This window comes from Notothenia rossii (assembly GCF_949606895.1).
Source record: "Notothenia rossii genome assembly, chromosome: 7".
Lineage (NCBI taxonomy): Eukaryota > Metazoa > Chordata > Actinopteri > Perciformes > Nototheniidae > Notothenia > Notothenia rossii.
This window is the reverse complement of record NC_136905.1, coordinates 58,875,810-58,901,834: the sequence shown is the minus strand read 5'-3', so window position 1 is coordinate 58,901,834 and position 26,025 is coordinate 58,875,810. Positions and strand designations below refer to the sequence as shown.

Here is a 26,025-nt window from a genome sequence, read left to right as displayed (position 1 = left end):
TCCTTATTTGTGTCATTTCAATACAATGGTGATGTCTAATTCTGCATTAAAATTGCCTCTGTGTAATCGTGCTCATCTTATATCAGGTATAATGCTGGGACTGGTGTGCAAAGAGACAGAGAGAAGGCACTGTGGGAGTGTTTAGCATGACTAACACCTGCACAGAGGCAACGGAGGGGAACCAGAGCGGGTTTTGAGCGTGACTAACTGAATACCTTGGGGTGTGAGTGTTACGTATTTGCATTTTTGCATCCATATATGAATTATATTTTCTCCCCTTGTTTCCTCCCTTTTATCTCTCCTCACCCCTCCCAGCTACATCACACCTGTTATCCCAAAGCGGGGGGGCAGGGGCCTACATTTCTCCTCAGCAGGTCTCAACTGCCAAACTGCCCTGAGGGATCTTCAGTTTTTCAACTCACTGGGAAAGGACACACACACACACACACACACACACACACACACACACACACACACACACACACACACACACACACACACACACACACACACACACACACACACACACACACACACACACACACTCACTCTCTCTCTCTCTCTCTCTCTCTCTCTCACACACACACACACACACACTCTCACTCTCACTCTCACTCTCTCTCTCTCTCTCTCTCTCTCTCTCTCTCTCTCTCTCTCACACACACACACAGATCACACTCACAGTGCCAGAGAAGGAGGTAAGGAGGTGGTCGGACGTGGGCAAGTGAAGGGAAATGGAATATGGGATGAATATGAGGAAGAGCAATGTGAGAAAATGGAAAATACATTTGACATTTTAAGGGGAACGGGCTAGCATAAAAATAAATACTTAAATTACTACCTTTTGGTGGTGTGCCTACTTCAGCCGTTTCAGTTTACCCTGTTAGAGACTTGTGTTAAGTTCTCATAATTACCCTATTCATTTTTGATTTATGGACAACAATTTGTATTAGAGGTCACAGTGACCTTGAACTTGGGCGACAACATTCCAATCAATTCATTCTTAAGTGGTAGTGGTGCAGGAGGTCCTTTAATCAGGAAGTGAGTCAGCATTTGACCACTTCTGGTTCCCTCGTCTTGAAGTCCACATTGTTTAGAACATGTTTGTGGTTAAATGCCTGAAATAAGGTCAGTGGTTAACACAAGCTTTAGAGATGTTCACATTTTGCTCTAAAATACAACAGTAAAGTAACTGGTGAATTACAAAACACTTTATGTAGCATGAAACGTTTTTTTAAAAGATGTTTTTATTGTCTCTTATTCTTTATTAGAGTTACAGATTTGAAAGGAGGAGTTTGAGGGGATGCCACGAGTAATGGCTCCCCAAGTCGGAGATCACATGGGTCGCCAGCTCTAATAGGTAAACTATCTCTGGCACCTACTCAGGAAATAGCCTCAAATGTTCATGAACGTGGTTCTCTGAACCTACTGGACACAAAATCCAAGAAGAGCTGGTGCCTGCACATATTTAGCCACAAAAAACTGAAGGTGTTTTGAGATTAGAGAGAAGGACAAACCACAGAAGCAGAAGGAACATGTTAAAAGCGCATCAGAGGGAGAACAAATAAAAGGGATGGCTTTCTTCAAAGTGCAGGGCAGAAGACAAAAGGATTAGACGTGGTGTGAAAATGTGACTAAATCTGAACCTGAAAGGGCCATCTCTCCAGAAGGTGACAGAAAGTTCACCCCATCCATCTTCCCTTTCATCCGTCTACTTCCACTTCACGTACGACCTCCACCCCCACCTCGCCAATCCATTCTGAACTCCTTGCACTTTCCATTCATCCCTTTCTCCGTATTCACCCATCCTCCCTTTTTTCTCCCCATCCATCCGTCCATCCATTCATGAAAGTGAGAAGGGGACAGGAGACTTGACTTTGATGTGTTTTTGTAGAACTTGAAGGCTTCAGCACGCACACACACACACACACACACACACACACACACACACACACACACACACACACACACACACACACACACACACACACACACACACACACACACACACACACACACACACACACACACACACACACGAGAGTGATGTAGCTCTAAAGAGAGCATTAGTTCAAGTTCTCAGAAGTTGTAAGGGTTGCGGGTTGAATTCCCCCGCCGGCATGCAGGCCTCTGAGTGAACTCCAAAGCGTTGCAATGTGTGCCACTTTGTTCATTAGAGGAGATAAAAGAAACAGAGGCTACCGTTTGATCGCCCATCTCTCTTTTTCCCTGAAGCCACCATCCCTCACTCACCCTCAGTCTGCACATTCACAGGACGGATGATTGACAGATGCCTCCAACAAACACACTAATAAATACATGCTATATATATATTTTAGCACCATCAAATTGTTACTTTTTGAGTGCCTTGCCTATTTGATTGATCTGAATGTTAGGGTCTCTGCACAAACTGGTGGATAATGCAGCTTTAAGGGGATACTTTCAATGTCACTCCTAAAAGGGCCTTAACAGGTATCATGGTTTACCAGTTTACCTGTAAAACTTGACTTCCAAAGCTTGAACGAGGATCCTGATGTCATCGATCTGCTGATTCATTTCAGAATTGATTCTTTACTCATCTGGTTGTTAAAGCGGCAGACACATTATAAACAAATGACCATGTAGTGTCTTACTAATGGTCTTCAATTAATTTCCAAGAGAAATATAGTTTACTTTGGTTCTAATTTCTCCTTTAAAAAAATTCAACTATTTATCAATTGTTAGTAGTTGAATATTTTCATATGGATTTGAATAATCAATACATATTTTCATCTTTAGATCTAACTAAAGCTATTATTCAATACCGTCTAAGACCTTTGTTGCTCTCTCCCCCCCATACTTCCTGTCTGCCTGTTTGTTGTAACCAGCACAGGGAAACACCTGTCCGTTTACTATAGAGACAGATTTAAAAGGACTAGATATAGGAAGGTGTCAAGCGGAAATGGTCAACGGGACAGAATCAAATAAATAGGACACCAGCACCACCAGATGAGCCAACCAGCGGCCTTCCACCTCTCTGTCTGTACCTTTTCGTACCTTTACCTTGTCAGTCTCCTTACAAGCTCAATTATAAATAACTGAAGTAACCCTTTTGAGTGTCCTTAGAGCAGATGGTTTGCCAATATGTATCAGTCTGTGACAGTTTACGACAGCTCTAGTTGGGACATGTAGTGACAAAAGGACTGATATATATATATATATATATATGTATATTTATATAGTGAAATAATGAAGAGTGAAGAGAAGTGGTGGACTAAAGGTTAATACAATCCACAGAACTATTTAAACCATTTTTTCTATTTGACATTTTTTATTTTACTATGAAAATAATCAAATGAAGAGGTAAAGCTGTTGACGATGACCATAACCAATGATGAAGGCGTGAATAACCAACTCACACACCCAGCACATGGATTCATCTAACCCTTCAGGACTGGAATATATGTGGTGAGAATCTTCAACCTCCAGCTATGATTATATTTCAGCAAACAGCCTTCATATGCAGAGGTGTGAGATTTGTTAGGGTCAGAGCCAATTTCTCATGTGCCTGAGGCATTGTTATAAATGTATCACACACCCACACACACACACACACACACACACACACACACACACACACACACACACACACACACACACACACACACACACACACACACACACACACACACACACACACACACACACACACACACACACACACACACACACACACACACATCTGTACTCGGACTACTTTTGTTCTGTCTATAAATGCTTTGATTTTATATTTTCCTTAAAAAAACTAAAAAGATAGATAGATTCTTGACTGACACCTTTCTTCTACCTTCTCATTTCCCCCTATCCCCCCACCCCTCACCTTCCCCATCTCTACTGCCCTACTGCCTCTTCTAGCTGAGTTCAGCTGTCCGCCACAGCCCAGAGGGACATATTGAGGTTAGAAGAGTAGATCAGCCAGCTGAACAGAGGAATTGGGGAAAGTCGGCGAGGGAAAAGAGGCAGGGAGCAGATCAGCAGAGTATCGGGGGCTAAGCAGGTTAGCGGTGGATTTCTGCCAGAAAAGGGTCTATATGAAGATGACAAGTTAGCATATTTCTGCCTGAAAACATTCAGGGGAGATAAGAGATTTAGAATCAGGATACTCCAATCCGCATGCCAAACGCACAGAGAACTACATTACAGTTATCAGGTTTCCACAAGTAAACAAAGTAATCAGAGCCAAATGCTAACGTAGTTTCCACTACATCTCCTTTTTCCAATAGATCTCTGTTTCCACTACAAGGTGCAACTAAGGCAGCCTGCTTTGGCCCAGACTGGACGGTTCCCCTTGACAACATGAACGCAACAATCCTGGTTCTTCTACCAGGAGAAACAGACAACAGTGCCATCTAAAAGAGTTTAGTCCCATGAAGAATCCCTTATCACAAGAATCTCGAGCAGAATACTTTAAGAAATAAGTTTACATTAATAGAAATATGCCTTGATGTGGTTTTCTAAGGGTTTGTGTCCTGAAACAGTTGCTTGGTTCGGTACTAGCCTTTTTGGTTATTTGGTTGTATACAGTTAGTTTTAGGGGTGCCGGTAGTTGGATTTAGTTTATTCTGGAAAGCCATGCTAGCTCTTCCCCCCTGTTTCTAGTCTTTATGCTAACATAAGCTAGCTGGTTGAAGCCTCATATTTAGCGTACATTCATGAAAGCTTGTCCAGCTGTCAGCAAAAAAGTAAATCAGTGTATTGCTCAAAATATCAAGGATAGAGAGGCTAGTCTATTTATCATGCTAAGCTAAACTAGGTATTGTACTTAACATACAGACATCAAGAAAGCGTGATTTAACGATTGGTTTAAGCACCATTAAGCATCCATTTCAAGAAAAATAAAGACATTAAAAGGACCTTACCTTCAGTGATGTAAAAGCGGATAGCACTCTGCTTCAGGATTCACATGTTACCACGGCTATAACATCATCGATCAGGGTGAAGGTCAAAAGTCTTCAGTTTTCAGCCACTAAAGAATAGAAAATAAAGAAGAAAATGTGTCATTGTTGGATTCAGAAGGCAAACCATAAACAAACAATGTGAATCCCTTTCTTCGTGCTGAAAACGTTACATTTTTGGTGATTTGAACTTGGACTGTCGTACAGTAAAAGTGTGCTGCTAGGGTTAGCTTAACTCTAACTTTATAATTGAAACGCTTGCTTTTTTTCAGAAATAAACTTATTTTGGCCTTTAATTGAAAACAAAAGCACTGCAACTGTGCATCATTGAACCAAGTGTTGGGGATCCTGCCACACATGCTTTCAAACTGGATGTCAATTCATTGAACAACCATTGATCCAAAAATAATTATTACATATCACTTGTTAGGTCTTTTATCCAAAGGGACTTACATACTCAATACTGTGGACAATCCCCACAGGAGCAATTTGGGGTGAAGTGTCTCAGGGACACAACAACATGCTAACTACAGTGGGGTTTGAACCTGTGACCCCCTGATCCATTCCCAACACCACCGCTCTATCCACTGCGCCACACACTTCCTACTTCCTTTCTCTTTCTGGTCTCCTTGCTATTCGTCTCCATCTTTTCTGATTCTCCATTTCACATCCTGTTACATTTTAATGTATTTGCCCCTTACTTTCTACTTTGGACTCCAGCACAACAAAGGTAAACTTGGCTAGGGTAGGCTTAACCCTGACTATATCATTGGAAAACTTAAATATTTCGGGAATAAACTCCTTTTGGCCTTTTATTGAAAAGGAAATCGCTTCAACTACGCATCATTGAACCAAGTGGAGGTGATCCCCCCACGCAGGCCTCACATGCTGTTGTACTGGATGTCAATTAATTGAGCACCCTCTCCCATTGATCCAAAGACAACCCTCTTCTTTCCTTTCTCTATCCTATTCCCTGTTTCCCTTTATCCTCCCACCCAGTTGGATGTTCTGCTTTCCTACCGTGTCCGTGCTTCACGTCTTCCCTCCATCCCCACCTCCCATCTCTAGCTTTTCTCCTTCAAAGGATAGAGGACACGGCTAAAACAAAGGGTGCTTCTATACCAGCTGAGCCAGCAAGATGGAGGAATCAAAACGAGGCAAGGAGGGAAAGAATGAGGGCAAAGAGTAAGGTGGAAGGGAGGGTGAGCAGGACAGGGCGGGGAATGAACCGAAGAGGGAGCGTGGGGATGGAAACAGTGAAATAAGGGGGGGGGGGGGGGGGTGATGAAGACAGGAAGGGTTGTTAGCAAATTAATAAAAAGCAGGAAGAGGGGGATGGATGGGAGAGTGAAAAAGAGAAAGGCGGAAGGAGATAAAGATAGATACAGAGGGGAGCTGGACATTGCTCTCACATCAATAGTGTGATGGTCTCAAATTTCAGACACACAGCGCACACACACACAAATACACATGCAAAGAGTTATCACAGGCAGCCAATAATGAAATCTGTCGAGAGCAGCACAAACACATGCACTGCGTTTAATCCTGTGCAGAAAAAGGGGACCTTCCTAAATCTTTCCATTGGAGATCTCAATTGGCATTACAGCATGACCTTATAAGTATAACAGGTTATTTTAAGCCTGTAATTATTGGATAGATCAGACAACATATTTTACTTTTGGACGCTGGACAGAAAGATGAATAGTTGGCATGAAGTGGAACTCCTCACTCTCAATATGACCTTGGCGACACAGGGAAAGCCATAACTAAAAGTATACGGAGGTAAAATATACCGTCTATGTCAGCAAACCTGCCAAGAGCACCAGGTGATTGACTGGTGTTGATATGGAGGGCCACACCCTGAACTGCAAGCAAGGCCATGAGCATTACCTCTACTTTGACTCCAATAGAATCAAAAAGAAAAAACACTGGATAGAACAACCCAGTTTCTAACAGGCATGGTAGCCAAATAACGCAGCTTCCTGAAATATTGATCTATTGATTTAATTATTGTCCGTGCCTTCTCAAAACAGTTGTTTATTTATGAACTCCTTCAAGATTGTAAATGATGTTCCACCCTGAATAGCCTGCTAGAACTAAGCATGACGACACAAAGTGGAGAAAGTGTTTTGCCGGTACAGCAGAAACTGTTCTAAGGCCGTTATGTAACTCTGCACCCTATTTGTGTTGCGGCAGCTATTTATGGACACAAACAGACGAATAACAGACAATCTCCTGTCACATACTGTATCCACCTGTCTAAAGTAATAGGCTAAAGTAAAGATCAATCGTGGTGCAGGAATGAGTCCTAAAACCCGGGAATGAGTTGGCATTCTATCACTTGAGGTTCCAATGCCTCATACCTTTTTCTGAACATTTACTTTAGTTGCATACCTGAAATGCATACCTTCATGTGTTTATTTGACGGATAGTCTAAATATTTTAATCTTTCACTGTCAACATGTATATCTTTTCATTTTAAGTTATTTTTTATTTTTCTGCTTTGAGATGTTTATATTTTGTGTTGGCTTATTTTGTTGTCCTTTTATTTTTACATGATGTGCAATGCTTTGTTTTAACATGCTGCTGTGATGAAAAATGTCCCAAATTCAGATCAATAAAGTAAATATGTTCTTATCTTATAACCAATATATATTTATCTTAAAGGTCAATGCGTAAATATTTTATGAAAGCACCAATAGTCAACTTTTATATATTGTCGCAATATTGATATTGAGGTATACAGTTACAATTAAAATGCTGTGATACCTGTCTCCACCAGTACATGCTTTAAATATACCATGTTTATGTCTGCTGTTATTAGAAAAGCTTTTGTATGCAGTCTGCATCAAACTGCTGCCTCTGACAACGGCAGCAGCATTCAACTTTGATGAAATCCATAAGAACACAAAGCATTGCACAGTTGACAACATCATTACATATATATTTTGCTTTGGACTCCCAATGGGAAGACACAACCGGTGCGGTGTAATGAGCCTACGTCCCCAGGGCGAAAATAGTCAGTTATAGTCTGGACTTTGCCGGAACGCATGTATTTTTTAATGATTCCTGGTATCTGGGGTGACATGCCGCAGTAACTTGACTCAACATGGGTTCCTGATGAAGATAAAAGCTTCAAAGAATCCCCACATGAAACGGGAATGACAATTCCATCCATGGAAAAACATCTCCCTAAAAAGAATTATGTTCAATTATTCAATGTGTTATGTAACTCCGAACTAGGAGAAGCTATAACTAGGCTGCACAGCCACAGGACATCTGCCGGATTGTTTGTTCTTTAGTTTAAAGAAGACAGCATGGATTGTGTTTAGATACACACATGTATGTTTTTTATAGATATATATACCAACCAATTACCCCGACATGATATCAGTCATAGGGTTATATAGATTCAACCATATTTTGATGCTGAATGGTTAAGTCAAGGTACTGATGGGATTTTTCCATGGGCCAACATCAGCGGTATTATCCATGCTGTGCTGTGGTGGTCCTACTGTGATAGCAGCGGGGGTGAGGACACAGTGAAACAGTGATCCCCTTAGCTGTGTCCTCAGAGGATAAATTGTTATGTGTCTTTGCTGGAAGAGACGTATGTCTGCCGCCGGGTCTGAACTGCACTACTTCTAACATCTCTGTAAACCCGCTCCACACATCCGATCACTTCTTCATTTCATTCTCTCTACCCCTTTCCAAACATAACAAACCAATCTCTTCTAACTCTGCACCTGTCCGCCGCAACCTTCGTTCCCTCTTCCCCTCTACTCTTACTCACCACTGGGTCACCAGACTCACCGTTCACCCACACACTGACCTCCTTTTCCCCTCTCTCTCCAAGTGAGGTTCTTACCCTCATTACCTCTGCCCTTCCTACGACCTGTCCTCTGGACCCTATCCCCTCAAACCTCCTTCAGACTATCGCTCCTGATATTCTACCGTTTCTCACCCATTTCTTCAACACTTCTCTAACTTCTGGTCACTTTCCAAACAGTCTCAAGGAGGCAAGAGTAAACCCTCTCCTAAAGAAACCCACTCTCAACCCGTCTGATGTTATAAACTACAGGCCTGTCTCTCTCCTCCCGTTCCTGTCTAAAACACTTGAACGCGCTGTCTTTAAACAACTCTCCTGTTATCTCCATCAGAACAACCTGCTGGATCCGCACCAGTCTGGTTTCAAGGCAGGTCACTCCTCATAAACTGCTCTCCTCGCTGTCTCTGAGGAACTGCACACTGCTAAAGCAGCCTCCCTCTCCTCTGTCATCATCATTCTGGACCTGTCTGCTGCATTCGACACGGTGAATCATCAGATCCTCTTTCGCACTCTACAATAATTTGGAGTTCAGGCTCTGCACTTTTCCTCCTCCCCTCATACCTCAAAGACCGCACCTACAGGGTTACTTGGAGAGGTTCCGAGTCCGACCCTTGTCAATTAACTACAGGGGTCCCTCAGGGCTCTGTTCTCGGTCCCCTCCTCTTCTCTCTGTACACAAACTCGCTCGGATCTGTCATTAGCCCGCATGGTTTTTCATACCACTGCTACGCTGACGACACCCAATTCATTCTATCCTTTCCCCGCTCAGAGACCAAGGTCGTCGCACGCATCTCTGCTTGTCTAGCAGACCTCGCAAATCTCTCAGTGGATGTCTGCTAACCACCTCAAGCTCAACCTTGACAAGACTGAACTGCTTTTCCTTCTGGGAAAAGATTGTCCCACTCTTGACCTGACAATCAACATCGGCCCCTCTATTGTTTCCCCGATTCAGACTGCAAGGAATCTGGGTGTGATCCTAGATAACAAACTGTCCTTCACTGCAAACATCGCTGCAACAACCCGCTGCTGTAGATACACTCTTTACAACATCAGGAGGATACGTCCCCAGCTGACCCAGAAAGCGACGCAGGTTCTGGTCCAGGCTCTCATCATCTCACGCCTAGACTACTGCAACTCCCTCCTGGTTGGTCTACCTGCATGTGTCATCCGACCTCTGCAGCTGATCCAGAATGCAGCGGCTCGTCTGGTCTTCAACCTTCCTACAATTTCCCACACCACTCCGCTCCTCCGCTCCCTTCACTGGCTTCCGGTAACTGCTAGAATCCACTTCAAGACACTGGTACTAGCGTACCATGCTGTGAATGGATCTGGCCCTTCCTACATCCAGGACATGGTTAAACCGTACACCCCAGCATGTGCACTCCGCTGTGCATCGGCCAAACAGCTCGCTGCACCCACACTACGAGGGGGACCCAAGTTCCCATCAGCAAAAACACGTCGGTTTGCTATCCTGGCTCCAAAATGGTGGAATGAGCTCCCCATTGAAATCAGGACAGCAGAAAGCTTACACATATTCTGGCGCAGACTAAAAACTCTCTTTCAACTCCACTTTGAGCGATAGAATTACTAACAAAGCACTTATATACTAATAAAGGACTAGCTTATCTAAAGCTAGCTGAATAGCGGTAGAGTAGAGGTCCAACTCGGTGTCGGAGAAAAAAGTTCCAATTTGAGGCTCTCTCTGCATGCACAGCAAGCCACCAATCACAATCATTATTGATCATATCACAGCAGGATAACTGAGCTAGCTCAGCTTGTTGCTCTGATAAGTCCGTGACTAAAATCCTTCATCCGGTTAAATATTGTTCAAGAAATACCAATTGAATGGCATTAAAGTTCAAGAAAGGATGGTTTGCGGACAAAAAAAACGGTCTTTTCTTCAATTCCTGTATTTTTTCATATCGCAATATATATCGCAGGGGAAGAAAATATTGCAATGTCAGATTTGTTCCAATATCGTACAGCCCTACTGGGAACTAAGTACGGCAAAGTACTTGGTGTGAAAGTGGCTTGCTTGTGTGTGTGTGTGTGTGTGTGTGTGTGTGTGTGTGTGTGTGTGTGTGTGTGTGTGTGTGTGTGTGTGTGTGTGTGTGTGTGTGTGTGTGTGTGTGTGTGTGTGTGTGTGTGTGTGTGTGTGTCTGTGTGTGTGTGTGGGGGTGTGTGTGTGTGTGTGTGTGTGTGTGTGTGTGTGTGTGTGTGTGTGTGTGTGTGTGTGTGGGTGTGTGTGTGTGTGTGTGTGTGTGTGTGTGTGTGTGTGTGTGTGTGTGTGTGTGTGTGTGTGTGTGTGTGTGTGTGTGTGTGTGTGTGTGTGTGTGTGTGTGTGTGTGTGTGTGTCCTTTCCCAGTGAGTTGAAAAACTGAAGATCCCTCAGGGCAGTTTGGCAGTTGAGACCTGCTGAGGAGAAATGTAGGCCCCCGCCCCCCCGCTTTGGGATAACAGGTGTGATGTAGCTGGGAGGGGTGAGGAGAGATAAAAGGGAGGAAACAAGGGGAGAAAATATAATTCATATATGGATGCAAAAATGCAAATACGTAACACTCACACCCCAAGGTATTCAGTTAGTCACGCTCAAAACCCGCTCTGGTTCTGTGTGTGTGTGTGTGTGTGTGTGTGTGTGTGTGTGTGTGTGTGTGTGTGTGTGTGTGTGTGTGTGTGTGTGTGTGTGTGTGTGTGTGTGTGTGTGTGTGTGTGTGTGTGTGTGTGTTAGGGCTTTACCCCTACCTCAATTTCGTTATTCGGATATTCATATTTATTTATTTATTTATTTCCAATATCAACGTAAGAGCTTGTGCCTGTTCGGGGGGTGCTAACACTTAACCATAAACGTTATCGTTTACTTTCTCCGTCTTTATATGTAGATATGACGTGTGGCGCAGTGGATTGAGCGTTGGTGTTCGGATCAAGGGAGCACAGGTTCAAACCCCACTGCAGTCAGCTTGTCGTTGTGTCCCTGAGACACTTCACCCCAAATTGCTCCTGTGGGGATTGTCCACAGTATTGAGTATGTAAGTTGCTCTGGATAAAAGTGTCTAACAAGGAACATGTAATGTAATAAATATTACGATGGTAAACTAGTTCAACTTCTCAGTGCCTGAATAAAAAAAATATTGAATAATCTCTTAATAAAAGTGTTGAAAGGGCCCTTTTAACACTTGTATTAAGCATCATACAGGTTTTTGTGCATGTACATGGTCTGCAAAGGCTAAAATCCCCAAATTCTCTCCAGAGGGAGTCTCTCCCCGAAGAGTTGGGCAAGATACTGAACCCCAAATTGCTCCTGTACGGTATTGAAGTGAATTTAAGTATGTAATGTAATAGTGTGTAAGTCAATACATTAAGAGAAACATAAAACATTAGGAGACCCTTTAGCTATAGCGTATTAGCTATCGAGGAAAGCTTTACCCGGGTAAAACAACAAACGTAATGCGACATCTAAACCTGAGGCAGTCCTCAAATGTTTTAATCTGTTTTTGGATCATTTTTATCATCTGTGCCAGCATTTATACATATTTCCTGGTTATATATATATAGTTATTTATACCTAGTGTCACAGAGTTTACATGCAATATTTTTATCTGGCATATCTTCTGAAGCCTATGGGGCAGAAATGTGATAATTTGGAAGAAGTGTTTTTGTTGTCTAAAAGGCAATCGCGGTTTTACTACTCTTGGCCTGGAAGCCTTCATTTTATTATCACCATGAATCACTGCATTCCTCACTGCAGCAGGGACAATAAAGAAGGCACTGACTCAGTGTATCTTTAAACTGCAATCTGTGTTATCTTTGCACATTGAGAGACAAAGGATACACATTTGAATAATATACAACTGCAACGACTAATGAAGCTCAGCGCAAGTTCAGGCAGGAAGATCGATCACTTCGTATTGCACGTCATGGCAATACTCGCTCCCTTCACTAAATGATAGGGAGCGCCACTCCTCAGCTAACCTATCACTTCCCTCCATTCACAAGCCTAATTATCGCACCTGTTAATCCCTCTATATATGCTCTCCCCTTTTCCATCAGCTGTCTTCCAGGTGTCAACGCGCAATCCTCCTCCACCCCTTCGCCTCCTGCTTCCAACTCAGGGCCAAGCTTAACCTTCTCCCTTCCAACCGGACCTAACCGTTTATCACCACCACCAGTGTCTAGACCCAGGGGGTTCATCGGAAACAGTTCTTTCCCTTCCCGAATGATATCCTACAAAACCTGGGCCTAACCGCCAAACAACATTTCATTCACTTGTCATAAACTGTCATCATTATGTTTCATTTATATAATCTGACCCGATAATAAACATGTATTCCATACATCACGTCTTTCCTGATTGAAAGGGTAATTAGTGTATAATACTGAGGTGTGGTGATCAGAGGAAGTCACACAACTCAGAGAGTACAGGAGAGTGTGAGCCGGAGTGGTTGTAACATAGGTCCAAAGCTGCAACTTTCTGGATTCAATGCAAATCATAGGAGCTTCGTCTGCATAATTCAACAAACTGTTATCAAAATTGCAAATCTGACTACTGCAATAGTCAAATCTAAGAAGGCACAATATAGGTTAAATACAGAAGAATACAGATTTTATTTCTTTGAATTCTGATTTTAATACGAAAAAATCTGAAATTTGAATTCAAAATGTAAATCAAATGTAATCTCAGAGATCTAAGAAACAAGTCAGAACCCTGAAACTTAAATTAAAATTCTGAGTTTAATCTAAGAATTTGGACTATCCCCAGAATTCTGATTTAAATTTGGAATTCAAATTTTCTCAGATTAAAGTCAGAATAAAAAAAAATCTGAGAATTCTGAGATTGAAGTCAGAATTCTAAATCTTCTTTAATCTCCAAATTATGATTTAATTCTGAGATTAAGTAATCAGAATAAACTTTTGCTCGGATCCCAATACGTATTTCACATATGGCCCTAATCCTCTTCCGTATTTAAAGGTTAAATAATTATAAAAGTTTAAATGAAGTATTGCGGAGCTGCAAAAACATCCTGGCCTACAAACATGAACAGTATTCCAAAGACTTATTATAAAAAACTTGTTTGTTACAGATCCTCTTATAAAATGATATTTGATTGATCATTTTAATGTATTTTCCTAAACCAAGCAAATGTAATAATGTGAAAATTATGTATCCCTCCATTATCGTGAATCAATCTCAGTTGCAATATCAGTCCAACGAATTAGTAATCTTTTTCGAATCGTGCAGCCCTATAAAAACAAATTAAAATAAATAGTTGCAAGCCTTTCTGTTCGTTTAATCATTAGTTCATAGAGGATTTGAAACCAGAGCACACAACAAACACCAGCTGTTTAAATGCAGCTCAGTTACACAGCGACTGGCTGAGAGCTCATCTAAATATCGTCAGACTGCAGGAGTGTGAACATGCATAACTCACTGACTTGGACTTGGCAACAGCTGATGAATTAGCTCCCGTTGACCTTCATTTAAGCAATTATACTGACAAAAGTTACAATAAAGTATTAGGATGACTTCAAACTAAAAAATAGATGTTACTCGAGATGGAAACCCAACTTTATATCTTTACAATTTTCAGTGTGTTCATTTTTAAATGTTAGAAAAACTAAGCTATGTTTGGGTGTCCTGACGCCCATCTTTTGTGGGTTGGTAAATGAGATTGACTGTTTCAACTGTTTCCATTTTGTTTTGTTAAATAAACGATTCCAACAATTGACCAATACATGGGAACATACGTTTTTATCTTTTAAATCGTTCATATAATTGGTATGTTTTTAAATGTGATAGTCAAGATGTTAAGTTTCTCTGACAGCCACATCCCATGAGAGAACAATAAAGCTGGACATCTGAGAGTCATTTCCCATCATTCCCAGACATACATCATGCTTTTTATATCCCATAGCTCTGTGTAGAAATGTAAACATCAGATGACAGCATATTGTGTGTGTGTGTGTGTGTGTGTGTGTGTGTGTGTGTGTGTGTGTGTGTGTGTGTGTGTGTGTGTGTGTGTGTGTGTGTGTGTGTGGGGTCTCTCCAGCTGGAACATCTTTCATCTCTGCATTTGTCATCTCTCATCCCTCTATTTCTATGACAACTGCCCCCCCCCCTCCTCTCTTTCTCTTTGTATCCATCTATCCATACATCTCTGCCCACCAGACTCCCTCTCCCTTCCCATCATCCCTCAGTGCATCAGGCTCCATCCACCCCCTGTCATGGTGGGAGTGTGTCGGACGACGATCAAACCCCTCTTTGTATTGCATGTGTCAAGATTTGAAACTGCTGTAACTATAACTATAAATAAATACATATATAACTATAACTACATAGCATTTGTGCTACTTTATTTCCAGGCTTGTCCTTAACAGTGTCGATTGTAATTTATGTTACTGTTGTCTAAAGTTAATCACATTCGTGCCTAAAGAGTTCGACATGTAATATATCTTAACGTTTCAAGTGTGTCATTTAGGTGCAACAAAGAGGAATACATGATGTAATAGAGATGTAAATAAAGGTTAGATGTTTAAAACGGATGAAAGGTTAGTTATAATCTGTATAACTAACACACAAATCCACAAAGGAAACATTGCACAGGAAGGGGCATCTTGCCTTGTTTCTTTTTCTGCTGTATTTGTATGTTTGTGCCATCTTGCCAAGATAGCCTGAAAACATTATTAAAAAGTTGATACAAAAAAGTTTAGCAAGTTTACAAAAAAGTATTGTTTTTAAATAATGAATTAGACTGTCTCTGTGACAGGGGGGGAGGGCTCCGAAAGTAAGGGCTCTTTGGATTACCGAGCCAGTGCAGTAACTGCAGCCTGAGCTGCTAGACAAAGCCACGGGGTCAACTGGTACAGTGTCAGTGCAGTCAGGCTACTGCAGCTGGGTTGATGGGTACATTGTATTGTCCCATAAAATATACATAAATAGATAGTAAATGTTGGTTAGAAAAAAATATGTTTACAAAAACTACAATTATTTTCTTTCATCCCTTATACTGTGTATCATTATGTTACTTATGCACATTATTATAAGTAGTAGAGTATTTGTAGAGACTCTACTGGTGGATGCGTCATTGCTTCATAGATTTAATTATATCAATATTTCACAACATGGTTTTATGTAAAGAAATATTATTTTTCAAGCCATATTTTTCAGGGTTTAGCATTTCAAAACAGTGGGAGGCATGCATATATTACAGTTTTTCTCGATTGCTAACAAAGATTTTTTTTTATTTGCTCAGTTTCTCAGAACACTAAACGCAATTCACAAAACCACACACCCAAAGTGCAAAACACCTCATTTCTCCTGCTAAATGAATAAATGCCCTCAAAACTACATAAAAACTTACCAAATTCAAACTTTTGCACCAAATATAACACACTTCATTCTATACTAGATGGTTTGACCACCCAACTACACACTGCTGAGCATAATCTAAAGCACTTTCATCTGTTATGGGCTAGGCTCTGTACATAGAGGTTTATGCAGAGAAAGATTGCTTGAGTATACAGAAATACAGTAAGTGAAGAAATACAAATGAGTTGTTGAAAAAAATCATATTTTATTCAAATATAACATTGTGCAACATGCATCTCAGCACACAGTTACTATGCTTCGGATCTCTCTAAGTGTGATGCATTGTTTGCCAAAACCAAGTTTGTAACTGCTGCTTCCTGTGCCTCATACAAAATCCTTAGCGTTCCACATGCACCTATTTTTTTCTCAGTCCTTCAGATAAACAACAAAGATATAGTGGTTGGTCAGTGTCTGTGTTGCATAAAAGTAAGTCTACCATAGTAAATTGTGCAGGATGTTTGTACAGTTATAGTATACAACATGCTAACAATTCAGTTACAGTAATGAAGTAAATACGTTTCACACAACAGATATAAGCACTGATATATCATGAATTATGCAGAGCTGAAAACTGGGAACTAACCTGTTTTCAAGTCTAAGGGTCCGGATTACAGAGGCAACAGTAAATCGGCTTGGATTAGGCTGAACCCTCTGTCCAGCCTCTCTCATCGTCAAACCATGGTTGATAACATTTCATTTCATTAGAGAGTACTCTTCTTTGCCCACGTCCTCTCCCTCCAGCTCTACCTCTCATTCTTCCTCCTCTCACTCTCACTCTCGCCCCACCTCTTCCTCCTCCTCTCACTCTCAGCCCAGCTCTTCCTCTTCCTCTTGCTCTTGCTTCCATGTTGGCTTCCATTGTTGCTGTAAGAAAGTACTCACCTGTGGTCTTTTTATTGTGCTAACATCCTGATTGATGAGCCAACAATTATGCTATCAGGTGTTTGGTCAGGTGGAACGTGTTTCTTGATCATTGGTCCATGTGTGAGGCATTTTGAATATCAGTGTTTTAAACCTGCTAACACGTGACTTTATGTCAGATTCCTGTGTCTTACGTGGAGAAACGTGTGCAGTGGTTTGCAAAAAGTGCCATGTTGATTTGCAAATTGTGTGAAAAGCTGAAAACGTGTTTAGAGTTTTGGAGATTTGAGCCGATGTTTTGCTCTTTGAGTGTCAGTTAAAAATAATTGTGCTTTATGTAGAATTTTAGTGTGTTAGCAATCGAGAAAAACTGTAAGAGGACAGTCCAGCAGCAATCTTACAGAACCACAAATTACATTTATATAACAGATGACCCAAAAGAGGATTCCAATGTAAAAATCAACATTTGCTAGAGCCCGTCATCTTACGGAATAATTTGTATACAGTCAAACAGAAGTCAAACGGCCGATTCAGGTCCTTTTGACGCAACATACAGTATAGGCCAGTAACTGCACTAAGCCTTTAGGCGTATGGTAGTGTGCAAATTGTTGTGAATTGAGCATGGGATTGTCTGCCAGCAGACGTATAATTTCAGAGCCGCCAGCGACCCTCTAAGCACATAATCCTACAATATACTCCTGATGAGAAACAATGGTATGCAAGGTTTTTGCTCACATGAGTCAAAGGCATGTAGCCATACCTTCTGGTTTGGGACCCCAATATATGTCTGACATGCTGCCCTGTCGTTTTTAAACTATTTTATATCTCATTAATGCATTGTTGTTTTTATGCATCTGTTATTCCATTATGTTTATGTATTGTGTTCCTCTCTGTTGTCTTACTATTATGTGTTAATGATCATGTAAAGCACTTTGAATTGCCTCTGCGTCTGAAATGTGCTATATAAATAAACGTACCTTACCTTAGATTACCTTAGGACCCAGGTCAACATACTGCCTTGTTCATTTTAAAAATGGATTTCAATGAGGTGTTAGGGCAGACCGATGGATGCGGAAAATTCAGAAAAATATAATTTAGCAAACACCCCGAGCTTCTCAATTTTCAAAAGTGCTGGCGACGTCACTTTGGAAAATGGAGGAAAGGCATTTTTTTCTTTTACAATAAGGACCAAAAACATGTTTTTTTGTTCAGATTGGCAGGTTGGACCACAGATTTTGCTAACGATGAACATTGTACTTTTGTATTGTATCGTCCTTTGCTCTATGGCTCTCACACTGAGCTGTGAAGCTCATTCATACAAAGTGTAAAAAGCAAGAATCTTCCTGTTGGTGATCATGGTGAAAAAACAATGTCAAATAAGTGGAAAGCCCATATAGATCAAATCAAGGGCCAAAGCTAATCTGTAATTTAAAAGCAGCGGAACTCAAGATATCCTTGTCATAGAATAATTGTAAAAGTGTTTTCCTTTGATGAAACATTGGGAGGTTCTGCTCAACACTTTGATGCCGGAGAAAGATCTTATGTGGGCACTGGGCCTTAGCTTCATGCCATTCCTGGCAAGTCCTGCACTTGTGATGGACAACAAGGAGGGTTTTCACCATTCAACAAAAGGCTCCAAAAAGCAACAAACAGAAGCTTAGAATGACAAGGAAGACAAAGTCTAAGAATGTGGGCACCCAACTCCTTAAAACCTCAGCATCACTCCTACCCAGATGCACATTCAGCACCAACACACAGTGAAGTTCCGGGGCTTCGTCTGAAATCCCATTGCTAGCGACTTAGATTCCCTTAAGCTCCTCTCACACAAGCTGAGGCAGCCGGAGACACACAGCAAGAAGCATCCTCACTGGCTTTACAGACTTTCACAGATCCATTCAAGACCTAAAGAACACCTCTTGGTCACAACCTGTGAAGTATTCCATTTGAAGTACATTTATTAAATAAAAATAACCTATGTTGATGTTTTGCTTTGCTTGTATTGAATGTGAACACATCGAGGGGAACTTTGAACACAAAGTACAATTGCATAACGCCATGAATGCAAGGTTCATACAGCCTGTTTTTTTATTTCTCTTCGCTTTCATACAGTACCTTACAGAAAAGATGCCGATGTACTTGAACCAAAGAAAGACATGTTTTATTTTTCTTCCTTTTTCCAACCCTTTGCTAGATATGTTGCTAGAAAGAGGAGTGTTGCAGTTATGAAATATTTGTGTCGTACTTACCGGAAGTTAAAATAGCGGTTATGGTACTTACACGTTTTGTTCAGCATGATGATATCCACATATTAAAACAACGTTTAAGATTTCTAAAGCATCATTGTAAAAGCCAGAAGTTAAAAGCTAACTTTAGGCTAAACAAACTACACCAAAGTCAAATTATTTCACGTCAACACAGCTTAGCTAAAGGTGGCTAATGTCCGGCGTTTAGTAGTCTCATTTAGTCAGCAGTTAGCAACTGCTGTTAATATGTCACATAGAGTCTTTGGACATATTTTATGTCTTAGAATAAACCATGAAAATATATTAAACTTGTGTTAACCACAGACGTAATTTTGTGATAAAATGCAAAAAATGTTTGGGGATTGAGGACTCATTCCTGCACAATATATTGTAAATCACAAATGATACAACTAACAAAGTTATTTTAAAAAGGTATAACTATTTTCCTGATTCATCTCTTTTGCTCACATGTTGGACTGTCAGTTGGCGCTCTTGAATGAATAGAGTTCAGTCTCGTCTTAGTTACAGGAAGGTTCTTGTTTCTGACTCTTCCTCATTACAGGCAGGTTCAAGGATTCCGCTAACTGGGTATCAGAGCAGAGTTCAGCCTTGAGTATTGGATGGCAGCTTGTTATTAACATCACCCAACGTTGTTGCTTAGTAACTGGAAAATCACATATCATCTTTCATCTTTTTACTGCATATATACTGCTTATTGACCCTTTCATTAAACAAAGGTCATGTGGCATGGAGGTAAGTTATATCATGTTCAAAGAATAAAGATGTATTGGTAATTTATTGAAATTCTGATGGAGTTAAGATGTACGTTTTATTTATTATCTACTTGGTAGTTGATGTCAGAAATGTTTTTATTTTTCATCTTGATGCTAATGCTGTGTTTCATGCTCCATGAGAGTACTTTGGTAGGTTATATGTTTCTAATTGAGAAGCACTTCACATTAAAGAGGAAAGATTGTGGATCGATAACAATATTCTTCGTCGAATGCTGAGATGTCTTAAAAAGCCATTCTCCAATAAATATTTGCTGTTTTGGAACAATAACCTCCCACACAGCAGAATCACAAGATTCCTGGGTCTCTGTTTTAATGAGCCGCCTCGCTTTAATTGTTTTAACAGCAGACGGAGAGAAGTATACGTGTGGGAAAGAAAATATGTCTGACAGATGCTGAATTTCTCCAAATGCAGAAAGAAGGGCTTTACCAATGTAGACTGTTAAAACCCATCTGCATCAGTAGCAAGGAGCTCAGGACAAACATCCAATCAAACGTGCAAACACTGTCACCCGAGAAGCTGTCAGCTCCACATTCAACACCTCTGAAAGAGCGTGGCACTGACAAAAGAGGAGTGAGATTAGTTTGACAGTGTAGTGAAAGTGCGAGTGTCACAGGACGAAAAGGTGACTCTCAAATGTTACACAGTTTAGGATTATACTCATCTTTAGATAATTTGTCAATCGTTTACAGGTTACTGCTAAAGCCTATGAAATTAGAAGTGGTGACCATGAGCTGGATTAAGAAGGATATGCAATACCAAAAGCAGTAAATGTTTGAGTTTTTTAACCAGCATACGTTGGACATGTGTACACATTGAGTTGGCCTAAACAATAACAAATCTTACACATATATGCAAAACTCATTTTCTTTGTCAACCAACTAATCTTATCAAATGCAAATGTATGTATTATGCATTGTGGGATGAAATATATGGCAACACATGATATATATATATATATATAATAATAATCACAATTTTCTTTTTACATGTAAGAATGTATAGTTCCTATATGTTGAAGTACAGCAGTACATATAGTTCTGAGAGAACTCTCTTGGAAAACAATCCTATAAAAAACTGAATTTAAGCCTGGTTTATAAAACACATTATTTATAATCAGAGTAAATGGGAAGATGACATATGTACAGTATATATGACGCTTCTAGTTTGCCATTTCACTGATTCATGCTTCTATGGAACATGTGTACCAGTCTATAGAAGACCTGACAGAAAACTGACCCGATATCATAAAACTATCAGTCGTTTTTCTTAGTACAACACGTGAAAGGCAGGTATTGTGCTAAAAACTTGATTTACTGTCTACACTTAAAATCTGATGTATGGTAGCTTCATTTGAAATCAAAACTATATGCATTAGATAACAATATTCCCAGAACCTTTCTCAGTAAAACATTGGAACATCCTCTTTTGTATCTTTTTCTGAGTGACTTTTTCAAATGACTGCACATTAATTTGATAACCCTAACCCTAACTAATACTTGCCTGGTCACAACTGGTCACAGTTACCAGGTAGTCTGCTTCAAAGAAGGGGATCATCCGAGCCCCTACAGTCTGGATTAACAGTTAAATTACCAAATAGCTAACCTGACATCTGCTTAGTATTTCCATACTTTAGTTCCCTCACTTAGTCAGCACAGGCTTAATCTCCTGCCATGAAACAAAGTTGTATCCATTTATTTCATTTGGGATTCATGCCATTTTGATTTCACGAAGCAGGTGGCTCAGGGATGTGTACATGTAATCCACTCACAATAATACTGTTATGTGTTCCATGCTGTTAAATCCATTGGGCGCCATTTGTGGTGATATGTCATGATGAATACTTTTTCACAAGCGAGCCAAGCAGATGGTTTATCCACAAACAAACTGAGAGAAAGAAGACTGAATGGCACATATATAGAACGTTTTATGCAGTTTGCACATTTGCATACAGAAGGGGAGAGTTTACAGCAAGATGTCATGGAATCCACAGGATTTTTGTGAAATGTTGTGCTGTGCCCACATTATTCAAAATACAGGTTTCATTTACCTTATTTACTCATTTAATGTAGGTGTTGTTTTCTAAAGAAGATATGTTTACAGATACTTTCACTATCGATTAACTCCACTGATACCAAGGCTACGATGGCCCTGAAGTGCAAGACACCACAGCATTTCAGAAAACACCAAAGCATTTCAGAAAACACCACAGCATTTCAGAAAACACCGCAGCATTTCACAATACGCCGCAGCATTTCACAAAACACAACAGCATTTCAGAAAACACCACAGCATTTCACAAAACACTACAGCATTTCACAAAACACAACAGCATTTCCGAAAACACTACAGCATTTCAGGAAACACCACAGCATTTCACATTGGACGGAAAGGGTATTCCTTTAGGGAGAACACTTCTTGTTTGTGATTGGACAGAGCCAGCCAGAGAAGCACTGCTGTGATTGGTTGTTTTTGCTGCCAGTCAAAAAATGACGCTTCGTGATTGGTCAACACCCAACAGCGCAATACGTCCCAACCATGGTCCCAACACATTAACCGTTAGCACAAACTCAGAGCTCACAGCTCCTCATATCTGTTCAGAAACTCGACAAAAGTTAAACATATACAAAACACAGACTGTCTGTGTCATGGTGAATACAGTCGCTGCTTTATTTATGTCTGTATGACGTTGTTGTGAGTGTGGACGGAGCAGCTACAGGTAGTGATGGCAAAATGAAGCTTTGAATGAAGCGTCGAACCACTTGGACAATTTTGTCGGAAATAGGTTCATTTCTCGAAGCTTCCGTTACTGCGACCTCTCCTGGCGAAGTGCAAGGCTGCAGTGGGTTTAACGTATCTTTGCCTTGAAAAACATTCGATGCACACACACACACTAAGACTGAATATCATGTTCTATTTGCAATTAAAGATTGATAATAGTGTGTATTGGGTTATTGAGAAGAGACTAGGGAGTGCTGGAAATGTTTTTGGGCGGAGAGGGCCTTTTATCAGTTATTAAAGTATTAAAGTTGAAAAGCAATGATTACAATTTCAACCCTTCCAGGCTTTGAACCACCTGCACGGAGGACATTGCCGCATCCTGGCCGCCGGCTCTATCCACTGGGCTATCGATTCCTTCAACTATTGAAGTGTTTTTATATTACTCATAGTCTTTTTGTTAACAACTTCTCCACATTTCAAAGTGTTTCACGAGCCAGAACGACCTATCTTTCTTCCTGGCTTGCTCTATAATGATCCAATTAAAATACAATGCCAACAACAACTCAACAGCAACAACGCAAACTACGACAACAACCCACACATTGCGCATTGTTTAGAGTGGTTATAAATTGTTGAAGCGCTCAAATTTGAAACTGTTTCAACCTGTCACCTGTCAGAATCGAGACGAGGCAGTGCATTGAATCACCTGATTGGACGGTGAACCAGTGAGTTGATTCATTCAGGAAATGAAGCAGTTGCTGGTTCGGACGTCATATGTCACGTGATTTGAAGCAAGCGTCGAAGCACTGCTTCTATGGAATGGGAAGTCCAGGGTTGAAGTTCCGTTCGAAGCTTCAGTGTCAAACTGCCATCACTAGCTACAGGTTAGTTTAGCCTGATGGATCCGATTCCATTCAGAAAACACGCATTTTAAAAGCTTTTCGCCAGCCGTCTTGTCTGCAGACTTGTCAAAGCGTTAAATCCATGGTTTTTACTAACCGTTATCAGTATGTAGTAACTTCGGCATCACTTTGAAACGTGTATTACAATTAAATCACGGTCAAATATGTTCATTTGGTTGTTGTTGGTATCTCCCATAGGATTTGCATGGAGATATGCCCCGCCCCCTCTCCAGCGCGTCTAGTTTGAATGACAGGACCAAACACAGCTGACAGCCGCGGTGAAACTCGAGCGATTAGAGCGATGCGAATATTGGGTAGTCTACCATAGTATTTACATGGAGATAAGCCCCTTAAAAACCATGAAATAATAAAGCATCAATTATGTGTTTACTCCTGTCATTCAAACAAGACGCTGGAGAGGGGGCGGGGCGTATCTCCATGTAAATCCTATCGGGATCAGATCCATCAGGCTAAACTAACCTGTAGCTGCTCCGTCCACACTCACAACAACGTCATACAGACATAAATAAAGCAGCGACTGTATTCGCCATGACAAAAACAGTCTGTGTTTTGTATATGTTTAACTTTTGTCCAGTTTCTGAACAGATATGAGGAGCTGTGAGCTATGAGTGTGTGCTAACAGCTAACAGCTGATGTGTTGGGCCAAGCGTCATTTCTTGACTGGCAGCAAAAACAACCAATCACAGCAGTGCTTCTCTGGCAATCACAAACAAGAAGTGTTCTCCCTAAGGAATACCCTTTCCGTCCAATGTGAAATGCTGTGGCGTTTTGTGAAATTCTGCGGCGTTTTGTGAAATGCTGCTGCGTTTTCTGAGATGTTGTGGTTTCTTGCACTTCAGGGCCACCGTACAAGGCCACCATGGAGTGGTGCAAGAATGAGTCCTAAACCTGGAAAAGAGTCTACATTTGACCACTTCTGGGATCCCTCATCTCAAAGTCAATACCTTTTTGAATGAGTTGTTGGTTGGATTCCATTAAAACAAGTCTATGGTAAACACACACTTAGATGGATAAAATGTGTCAGTAAATACACAGCTGGTGATTGTCTGTACCTTATATGTTTCAAAACAACAATGATGGGGATGAAGTGATCAAATAAACTACTAAACTATGTCATGCGACCACGATGTGGTTTCTTTATGGCCTTACGTTAGCCTTTACTTGTGGCTATTATATTGACGCTTCAACTATTACGTGTAACTATCATAAATGTGTATTTGCCAAATATATCAATATTCCAAAATCCAACAAAAAAATCCCATTGCTTTTAGTCGAGGTAGCCCTTGCGATGCTTACTTCCGGGTCGGCCTACAAAAAATACATCATATGCAAAGCTCTATTGATTTTGGTAAACTGGCATGTGTGGATAAACCTTTATTAACAAATGTTTCAGCTACACCTTTAATGGAGGTGTTTGTCTACTGTTTAAAATGTATGTATTCAGTGTTTTACTGTGTGCAGCAAAAGCCAGCAGCAAGTGTTTGCTTCAGAACTGGGGCAATTTGTGTTACCAATAAAATAAGCCATTCAAATGTAGTTATGAAGGAGAGAGCAACAGAAACAAGCACAACACAACTAACACACTTTTCAACAGAACATTTTAATATAATTGCCTTTCTTCCATATATTTAAGTGTGATAACAGGTTTCTGTATTTTTTTAAGCCACTTAGCATAACATCTGAAACATCTCCCACCTATTTAAATAGTGGTTGCACTGTTTTACACTTCACAGAGTCACATTCTGTCAACACTAACAATGTCAAAACTGTGTGCTCGTCCATAATGTCTGAGCTAGGAAATAAGAAAACAACAAAGGGCCTTTGGGGATATTCCTGAGAGGTGGCAGGGCAGCATTTATAACTAATACCTCAGGACAAACTTTGGTGGGAAAAAACAACAGTTATCAAAATCTGTCTAACTGCATTTTACGGTTTTGTTTTTGGTGATATGATATTTCGGGTCCCAGCTACCGGGACAGCACTGGATTTCACCCAAAATAATTATATCCAAATAGTTGGAGAATAAAGCATGGGAAGATGGTCGGCCAGACACACAAACGCCTTTGATCTCCCGCCCTGTGAAACTGGCAAGCACACACACATGCACTGTGCGTGTGTGTGCATGATTATGTATCTCGCAACAAAATGTCAGCAGACTTCAAAAGGACATCAGACACACACGTTGCATTATTTTCAGAAATAGGCCAGAATATGTATTTTGCAGCAGTGTGTTTTGCTGTGTGTGTGTGTGTGTGTGTGTGTGTGTGTGTGTGCGTGCGTGCGTGCGTGCGTGTGTGTGTGCGTGCGTGCGTGCGTGTGTGCGTGCGTGCGTGCGTGCGTGCGTGTGTGCGTGTGTGTG

General features: G+C 40.8%; 1 protein-coding gene across 2 annotated transcripts in view; it reads right to left on the bottom strand.

The window, feature by feature from the left end:
* The window catches only part of LOC307047429 (leucine-rich repeat and fibronectin type-III domain-containing protein 5-like), a gene marked incomplete at its 3' end in the record, with an annotated part of 203,117 nt that overhangs the window by 88,452 nt on the left and 88,640 nt on the right, over window positions 1–26,025 (bottom strand). For both annotated transcript variants that reach the window (XM_079694399.1, XM_079694401.1), the window contains exon 2: window positions 4,899–5,005. The remainder of the gene's footprint in view (window positions 1–4,898; window positions 5,006–26,025) is intronic.